Genomic DNA, 10,836 nt, shown 5'->3' on the forward strand with positions numbered 1-10,836 from the left:
TTGTTTGCAAAGCAGAAGATAATTGCCACTTACTGAGGGCCTCTCTGAATCTGCTCAGCAAAATGGAGTAAACTTGCCCATGTATAACAACTTCTTAAGGTAACAAAACTAGGATTTTATTCCCAGATATTCTTCCAGATGGATAGTGTGGGCTGTTTTCCATCTCAATGCTGTCTGCTACACATGTTTCTTATTATAATAAATTCTTTCTCTTTGACCTACTCTTTCCAATAGTTAGACAGACAGACAGATGTTGAGTTGGCCAAAAAGTTTGTTCAGTTTTTTTCTGTACAATGTTATGGAGAAAAGCAAACGAACTTTTGAACCAACTCAATAGATAGATATTTGCCTGAGTCAGAGTCTGACCTCATTACTTCTACTTGGGACTGTTCAATTCAGCTCAGTCTTTGTGACCCCATGGACTGCAGCATGCTAGGCTTCCCTGTCCTTCACCAGCTCCTGGAGCTCACTCAAACTCATGTCCATTGAGTCAGTGATGCCATCCAACCATCTCATCCTCTGCCATCCCTTTCTCCGCCCGCCTTCACTGTTTCCCAGCATCAGGGTCTTTTCCAGTGAGTCAGTTCTTCACATCAGATGGCCCAAGAATTGGAGTTTCAGCTTCAGAATCAGTCCTTCCAATGAATATTCAGGACTGATTTCCTTCAAGATGGACTGGTTTGATCTCCTTGAAGTCTAAGGGACCTGGGACTGTTACTTTACCACTAAAAGCTTCATTTTACTCAGTTTTAAAAGGGTGATTAATATATACACATATATCTATATCTCAGAAGATTTTTGCCCAGCTTAAAAGAGAGGGCCACATATGTGAAAATACTTTGTAAACTGCGCCCTACAGCCCAGTAGACTGGTGAACGGGCTCCGCAGCATCACAGTAGCCTTCAAACTCTTCTTCCATCGTTATGAACTGTCCGTGCCTTAGATCTGCTAAGTGAAGACAATTCTGTACTTACCTTGTGTGGTGGTTGGCTGAGCAAATGACATCAAGGATGTAAAGGGGTGATAATACCACCCGGCATGAAATTCACACTCAGCATGTGTTGCTCATTATTTTTATCCTTCTCTTTTCCCTCCTCCACCTCATTAGATATGATCGTGGTCAGTGTTAGAATGAGATGTGTGTTGCAGCGCATGTTCACAGAATATGAATATTTTAGCTTCATGGGACTTTGGAAATACTGTAATGATTTCTCTTGTTTTACAGAGAGAAGCTAAAAACTAACTTGCCTAAGGTCACACAGCTGTCCTATGACTAAGCCCTGTCTGCATAGATGCTGAAGTTATGAATTATTATACATTTGAGGTATTATGAAATAGGAAATATTTCATTTTATTATGAAATAGGAAATATTTCATTTTATTATGAAATATGAAATCTTTAATTTTATTATGAAATATATTATGAAATATTAAATAATTATTACATATAATTATATATTTTTCATTTATACATATAGGTGAACATTCAATGGGAAAGTTAAATTTTGGAATATACACAGCAAGCGTGATTTCTGCTCATGACTGGTTGCCAGTGCAAATGACAAGTATTATATTGGTTACATGCCCTTGTTGAAACTAGAACATAGGCTACCAGGCTTAGAAAAGGCCACATGTCAACAACCTCCAATTTTTCTCCATTCTTAGATAAAATCTTTCAAGTTATATATCACCCTGGAAAGGCCATCTGTCTAAAATTGCTTAGGCTTGGGAAAGAGGTTTTTAGGTCAGATGTATTACTCTTATTCCACTTGAACTTTATTTTTTTCTCTCCTCTTGAGATCTGAAACTCTCAATGATCTTTGTCAGAACTCATGATCACAAGAAAGTTTAAAAAATACTTACAGTATAATAGCCAGGGAGCAAAACCTCTAAATGAAGAATTTCTATATCTGTTGCTCTGCAAACCATGCACCAGAGAAAGTTGGGTAGTCTTCAGTAGATATGAGAACAGAGAGGGTTTCTATTTGTGTCCTTCTAGGGGAGGCTTCTTTTGGAACTGAGAACAGCTCATTCCCCAGTCCACTGTAAAAGGGTGGTCTGTCAGAGAAAGGGAAATATTCTATGATATCCCTTGTATGTGGAATCTGAAAAGAAATGATACAAATTAACTTATTTACAAATCAGAAACAGTTTCAGAGACTTAGAGAAGAATTTACAGTTACCAGGGGCAATGGGTGGGAAGAAGGGATAGTTATAGAGTTTGGGATGGACATGTACACGCACTGTATTTAAAATGGATAACCAACAGGGACCTCCTGTATAGCACAGGGAACTCTGCTCAATGTTATGTGGCAGCCTGGATGGCATGGGAGTTTGGGGGGAAATAGATACATGTATATGGATGGCTGGATTTCTTTGCTTTCCACCTGAAACTATCTCAACATTGTTAATTGACTATGCACCCATGCTGAGTCACTTCAGTCATGTCGAACTCTTTGCAACCCTGGACTGTAACCCACCAAGCTCCTCTGTTCATGGGATTCTCCAGGCAAGAATACTGAAGTAGATGTGTCATGCCCTCCTCCAGGGGATCTTCCCGACCAGTGGATTGAACCCATGTCTCTTATGTCTCCTGCATTGGCAGGAGGGGTCTTTACCACTAGCACCACCTGGGAAGTTTGGCCATACTCCAATATAAAATAAAAAATTATAAAAACAAAATACTACCAAAAACACCAGTTGCCAACTGAAAAACAAAGGGTGGTCTGTAATAGCCCCTTATGAACTGGAAATCCACTCTTGCAGCCCTAGATAATTGTATCAACAATAGAAGCATGCCTTGGGATGACTTGCCATGTTTTCCCCCTTGGAAACTTACATTCCCTTTAAAGTCAAAATACCTCAGTCCCTGTTGGTCACTTGACATAAAGTGCCGAGGGACAGCTATCTTCTTTGAGAATTAAGATGCAGAAAAAGGTGATCAGCAAAAGGAGGAGAAGCAAGGATGTTATGTGTTAAATCACTGCAATTCTGAGATTGTTTATTAGTGCAGTTCCTATTTTCTCACTAATGCAGATAGAAGGAAAATATAGTATCAAGTAAATTGAGGGTTGTTGTTTAGTTGCTAAGTCTTGTCTGACTCTTTTGCGACCCTATGGACTGCAGCCTTCCAGACTCCTCTGTCCATGGGATTTCCCAGGCAAGAATACTGGAGTTGGTTGCCATTTCCTTCTTCAGGGGATCTTCCTGACCCAGGGATCGAACCCACATCTCCTGCATTGGTAGGTGGATTCTTTACCACTGAGCCACCAGGGAAGCCCCAAATTGAAGCTATTTATACCTTATAACTGAACAATTCCATTTCTAGATATATTCAAAGGAAAACCTTATATATTTGCAGAGGAATAGAAATGAGAGAAATAATTGTTTATCAGTGGAAGAAAGAGTACATAGATTGTGATACAAATGGATCACTATGCAGCAGTTAAAATAAATGAAATAGAGGTATATCTATCACCATGGATAACTATCAGAAATATAATGTTGAGTGGGACAAATTATGGAAAGATACATCTAAAATTTAAATTTATTTTAAAATATGAAGAAAAAATACAGTATAATGTTAAAGTTGATAGAAATCAAGTGATGAGTCCTGGTGCCATTTGAAATATTTCACACCTAAAAAATGAGCAAGATATTGTTTAGGGACTTCCCTGATGGTCCAGTGTTAAGACTCCATGCTCCCAGTGAGGGAGGCCTGGGTTCTATCCCTGGTTGGGGAACTAGACGCCATATGTCATACCTAAGAGTCTGCACGCTGAGACTAAGGGACCCACATGCCGAAACTAAGATCTGATGCAGCCAGACAAATAAATATTAAAAAAATAAGCAAGATATTTTTTAGATTCTACATGTAAGTGATATCATACAATATTTGTCTTTCTCTGACTTATTTCACTTATTGGAAGGCATGATGCTTTCCAATGTCCATCCATGTTGCTGTAAATGGCAAAATTTCATTCCTTTTTATGACTGTACAGTGTTCCATTATTTATGTGTGTGTGTATGTATATATGTATACACATGCATATACATATACACACCACTACAACTTCTTTGGAGAAGGCAATGGCACCCCACTCCAGTACTCTTGCCTGGAGAATCCCATGGACGAAAGAGCCTGGTAGGCTGCAGTCCATGGGGTCGCTAGGAGTCGGACGTGACTGAGCGACTTCACTTTCACTTTTCACTTCCATGCATTGGAGAAGGAAATGGCAACCCACTCCAGTGTTCTTGCCTGGAGAATCCCAGGGATGGGGGAGCCTGGTGGGCTGCTGTCTATGGAGTCACACAGAGTCGGATACAACTGAAGCGACTTAGCAACAACAGCAGCACATTGTCTTTATCTACTTACCAGTTGATGAACATTTAGTTTGCTTCCATATCGTGGCAATTGTAAATAATGCTGCTGTGAATATTGGAATTTCTGTTAAACAAAAACAAACAATCTAGTGAATACAAAAAAGAAGCAGACTCAACACAGATAGCAAACTGAGGTGGGCAACGCAACTAGATAGCAAACTAGTGAATACAAAAAGAAGCAGACTCAACAGGAGACAGCAACTGAGGTGGGCACAAGAAGGATTGGGGTGTAAGAGGTATTATGTCTGGGTATAAGATAGGCTACAAGGATGGGGAATACAGCCAATATTTTGTAATAACTGGAGTGTAATATAGCCAATATTTTGCATATATTGTATTACTTTAATCTCACACTCACCCTCTCATATAGCTACTATTTTAAATCTCACTTTAAGATGAAGAAAAAATGCCTGAGGGATTTAGCTATAATTTACTTGGCCTCACACAGCCTGTAAGATGTTTGCATTTTGTAATAACTGGAATGTAAGATAGCCAATATTTTGTAATAACTGGAGTGTAATAAGTGGAGTGTAACTTTAAAAAATTATATAGAAAAGTGGTTAAAAATTTGTAATATCACCTTTTCTATCCTGAAATACAATTCATAGGAGATATATCTGTACTCTTAATTTAATTATTTAAATATATTAAATATATATTAGAATATTTAAATAAGTATAAAATATAGTTATATAGATCAGTGTAATGTCCTATTGATAGCATAAAGAAGTAAACATAATTTTTCAGCCCAGGTTTGATGCATGAGATGGTGCTCAGGGCTCTTGCACTGGGATGACCCTGAGGCATGGGATGGGGAGGGAGGTGGGAGGGCAGTTCAGGATGGGGAACACATGTACATCGATGGCTGATTCATGTCAACGTATGGCAGAAACCACCACAATATTGTAAAGTAATTAGCCTCCAATTAAAATAAAGAAAAAAAAAAGAAAAAAATGAATAAACAAGATAAAGTCATCTTGCACATACATTCAGTACTTCAGGATACCATTGTTGAGTAATTTTAAACAATTACTCATAATTGTTTAAATTATGATTAAATTGTTTAATCATAATTTTAAACAATTTTCAGTAGTAGAGAGATTTGGTCTCCAGTCCAACAGAGAGGCTAAGTCTCACTAATAGCTTTTCACTGAAAATTTCCTTACCCTTTCAGAGTTTTAATTCTTTTATCACTTTCTCACAGAATGGATTGAAAAATATATATTGATAGAAACAAAATTAAATATTATACATTTTATGTAAAATGTCACAGTGGCTGGTTAATGTTTTCAATATAATATAGATATAATTTGTGCCAATTTTTTCTCCTACATTTATAGTACAAGTATTTTCTCATGTTATTAAAAGACTCTTCATTCATATCATTTAAAGACTGAATAAAATTTTATTGAATAAGTATTACACAATTACTTATCTATTTTGACTATTTTACTTTCCCACATTTGCTTCTATAAATTACTCCTTAATACACATTTTCTGTGCAAGTAGTTAATATTATATCTGTGCAAAATAATTATTAAAATTAGACTAAAGTGTCAAATGGTACTTAAGCTTCTGATACATATTTTTCAAGTTGTGCGATAATGGTGTTGAGCATCTTATAGGCTTTGTGACCCCAAGTAAATTATAGGTAAGTATCTTCAGCCCTCAGGCATTTTTTCTTCATCTTAAAGTGAGATTTAAAATAGTAACTATATGAGAGGGTGAGTATGAGATTGAAGTAATACAGTATATGCAAAGCACTGTTTCACCTTCTTAGATACAGTTAGTAGTCAGTAAATGTTACTTATTTTATTAGTGTATTACCCCAAATAGCAGTATGCAACTGTTAGCCACCTCCTAACTAGTTTAATATACAAAAATTAATCTTACTACTATTTTCCTTTTATTTATGTATTTTTTAACTTAAATCTTTATTTGGCTGCACCAGGTCCTGGTTGTGGCACGTGGAACCGTTAGCTGTGGCGTGTGAACTCTCAGTTTGGCATATGGGATCGCTTGTCTGACCAGGGATTGGACTGGGACTCTCTGCATTGGGAGTGTGGAGTCTCAGCCACTGGACCACCAGGGAAGTCCCTCTCACTTGTGTCTTGACTTGTATTACTTGTGCTTATCTGATTACAACATAATTTGAACATTTTTTTCATTATATTGGTCAACTGAAATTATTTTATATAAAATTTTTTTGAATTTTTTATGTTTAATTCCACTAATAAGGCCTTACTTTTTTTTATTTTTATTTTTTATATAGTGAAGCTATTCATACTTTGTTAGTAATATTCATACAACTACTTTTCCCTAACATATAGTTTAGAGACATTTAGTTTCTTTTCCCTGAAATAACTTTAAAAATACTTGTAGGAAATAGAATTATAAGGAAGCAAATTTTATTTCTCAAGTGTGATTACATCCTGATTTCCAAAGGCTGGGCTGAAATTTCCAGGCTCTTGCTGAACTTCTTTCTACCCATCCCCTTGTTTCTCAGTAAGTTTCTCCCTTTTGTGATCTTGGCTGTCTCATTCATTGGTACTTCATCAACGGGCCATGCTGTCATTTCTCTGGAGGAGAATGAAAGACCTTTTATTATTACATCATAGTTTGAACCTAAGAGACTCATCTTGGCTCCCTCTCATATTTGTTTCATTTCCTCCCTCATACTCTTCGGATGTATCTCATTCACAAGTGCCTTATAGCACAAAGGTGGCTGACGTCTTGGACAGCTGGTATTGGCTCAGGGCTTCCCTGGTGGTTCAGACGGTAAAGAACCCGCCTGCAGTGCAGGAGACCTGAGTTCCATCCCTGGGTTGGGAAGATCCTCTGGAGAAGGGAATGTCAACCCACTCCGGTATTCTCGCCTGGAGAATTACCAGGGACAGAGGAGCTTGGCAGGCTACAGTCTGGGACACAACTGAGCAATTAAGCACAGGGCTGCTCCAAGGTTGTGTGGGAGTGAGTACCAAAGGATTCATCACGCATCTCTGATTTAATTCGTGAGGCTCAGTGTGAGATGAGACCAGTATTGAGATACTGGTAGGAATATGCCTAGAGATGGAAGTGTGGGAGTGTGGAGGTGGGGCTCTGAAACTGTATTAGTTTCCTGTTGGTGCTGAAGCAAATAGCCACAAAATTAGTGTCTTGAAACAACACAAATTTATTGTCATAGAGTCATACTGTAAGATATAGTACAGGAGGGGAAAGGCCTAAAATAAGTTTTGTGTGTCTAAAATCAAAGTGTTGACGGGATTGTGTTCTGTTTGGAGGTTCTGGGGAAGAATCTATTTCCTTGCCTTTTCCAGCTTCCAGAGGTTGCCTGCATTCTTTGGTTTGTGATTCATTCATCCTCAAAATCAGCAGCAAGTTATCTTCGAGTGACCTCTGCTTCCATCTTCTCACCCCTTCTCTGACTTTGACTCTCTGCCTCCCTTTTCTACCTTTTAAGGACCTTTGTAGTGACACTGGGTTCACCTGGGTAATTCTAGATAATCTCCCCACAGCAAGTTCCTTCATCTTTAAGTCTCCTTTTTCAATATATGGTCACACATCCACAGGTCGGTCTGGGGGTTAGAATGGAGGATCAAATCCATCCTTTCACAGTCTGCTCTCTGGGGCCCACAGATGCATGCTGGCTGTTATGCAAAATACCTTCAGCCCATCCCAGAGTCCTTATCAACCTGTTCCAGCATCAACTCAAACTCTATATTCCTGGGACTTCCTTGGTGGTCCAGTGGTTAATCCTTTGTCTTTCAATGCAGGAGGTGTGGAATCCCTGGTTGGGGAGCTAGGATCCCATATGCCTCGTGGCCAAAAAATCAAAACTTAAACAGTGGGAGCAATATTGTAGTAAATTCAAAAAGACTTTTAAAATGGCCCACAGCAAAATGATCTTTAAGAAAATCTATATTCCCATCAAAATATTGTTAGTTCAAAAGTCCCATGTCTTATTGCCCAAGATCTTTGATTAAGGAGCTAGATTAAGGTAGAAATAATTCTTGATTCTAAAGCTGTGTTCTTTCCACAATAGCTCATTTTTATTCTCAACACAGGTTAGAAAGTTTTCATTTCTTTCTCAGCTACCCAAGGATCAGTTTAAGAAGCCTATCTAGAAAAGGGCATGATCAAAACCAGAGCTAAAATTTTTTGATTCTTTCTCTGATACTTTTAGTATATAACCATGGATATATCATGTGCATGAGAATGAAATTTACTTGTAAAATCTATTTTATAGTGAGAATTAGAGGTAAAAAAATAGAAATTATATCTTCTGCAACCCCAAATAGTACTAATCCTGCCAACTGGAAATGGGAAAAATCAGGAAGTTACTTTTTTTATTGCTTATCCCAATGGAGGAGGAAATGACAACCCACTCTAGTCTTCTTGCCTGGAAAACTTCATGGACAGAAGAGCCTGGTGGGGTACAGTCCATGAGGCCACAAAGCCACGATGGAGTGACTGAGCACATGCAGAAGAGAGGTAAGAAATAGTATCGTTTGGCAAAACAGAAAGGGAAATTTTGGAAGGCAATTTATCAGTTTTCCAAGGTATATGGGAGAACTAAAACTTTTCTAAGAATCAGTTGATGAGTACTTCAGTTAGATGATTTCTTGTAGAAATTTAAAATAAAGATCTCAATGCAAATTAGTGATAATCCACCCTAAACTCCTTTGGGATAAATCAAATCTAGTAAACAGAGACTGATCAGCAGAAACCAAGGGGAAAAATGTCCCTATAGAACTTTTATTTCTACCTAATTAGTATTCACACAAGCTCTCCATTAGTGACATAATATCAGGATGTCCTATATAGCCTATAGTATGTTGTATCCGGAGATGTTTAGGTTAAAATGTAGTAAATGGCACGTATTTCTCATTTTAGAGTAAAAGCTCATTTATACATAATATAGTCTTTTGTTAGCTTTGTAAAGTCACAGCCTAAACATTTCCTCTGGTTCTTGAAACATCATCATCATCACCCTATTGCTATTATTTACATCGTACTTTTATGTTATCAAAGTTTGCTAAGAATTGTGAAAAATGCTTTTCTTGGATTGTTTCATTTTCTCTATCTATATAATGAGGGCCTCTGATTGTCCTCATTTATCAACTGGAATGGATAAACTAAGTACACTTATAAGGTCACACAATTAGCAAATGGCAGAATCAGGATTCCAGCCTCTACTGGGCTAACTCTAGGACCACAGTTGGTCTATAACGTGGATATAGGGCAGTTTACTTATCTAGCCTCAGTACTACAAATGATTGAATATTTTGATGAAATGGACTCACCTCTGCTTTAATCACCACTCCAGTTCCACACTATCATCTTCTTATTCTTTAAACACATCAAGTTTGACTCTTGCCACTGATTTTAATTTATGCTGGAACTCTCTAGCCCCAATGTGTGGAAGCAGTCTGTTCCCTCATTGCATTCTTTTCTTTGTCAGTCAGTTTCTTTGAGTGCCTGCCTTGGCCCCTCCCTTCATTGTCTCTTTTCTCTGAAGGCTCATTTTCTTTTTAGCTCTTATGGATAGTTGGTTGGTATTATTATATATTTAAGTATGCAATCCTAAAGGAAATCAACCCTGAATATTCTTGGAAGGACTGATGCTGAAGCTCCAATACTTTGGTTACCTGATGCAAAGAGTCGACTCACTGATATTGGGAAAGGCAGAGGGCAAGAGGAGAAAGGGGCGAGAGAGCATGAGATGGTTGGATGGCATCACTGACTCAATCGACATGAATTTGAGCAAACTCCAGGTGCTGCAGTTTATGGGGTTGTAAAGAGTCGCACATGACTTAGAGACTGAACAACAACATGTATTTCTTATTTTTCTCACTAAATCAGTCTCTATGAAGACAGGATTCTGTCCTCCCTTGCTCATCTTTGCTTTCCTAGTGCTCTAGAACACATCTGTCTTAATAACAGATGCTAACTGGTATGTCTGTCATGAGTGGATAAAAGAATCCTTTTCCATATTTTAAAGTGTTTGTCATGGTGATTAGCATCACTATTTTGATAGATATGGACAATATGAGGTTCTTCACACAATTTGTACAGCTGCATTTCAAAAGAGTTTGTATTGGTTGAAATTTCCACCAATAGTATACAAAACTCCCTTTTTGCTGTTCCCTCATTGACTGGACCTGACCCAACCATAACAGCCAAGCTTGTGCTGTCCTGAGTAACCAAAGTCAGACACGCACCCCATCTGCCCAGAAGTCTATCCAAAGGTAGCTGTTGGTTTTTCTATGTCAGGGGTTGTTGCAGGTCATTCCCACTGCTTTTTATGAATACTTTTTCTTCTCTTTGCCTACCCTCTCCAGGAAGGAAATGCTGAGGACTCTAATCAGTCTTGGGGAAGGATTTGAAGTGAGACTGAGATGATAATATAATCTCTGTGCTGGTTTAAAGTCTGAACTTTGAAATTGGGAGGCT

The sequence above is a fragment of the Bos indicus x Bos taurus genome, chromosome 14, assembly GCF_003369695.1.
Source record: "Bos indicus x Bos taurus breed Angus x Brahman F1 hybrid chromosome 14, Bos_hybrid_MaternalHap_v2.0, whole genome shotgun sequence".
In the NCBI taxonomy this organism is placed as follows: domain Eukaryota; kingdom Metazoa; phylum Chordata; class Mammalia; order Artiodactyla; family Bovidae; genus Bos; species Bos indicus x Bos taurus.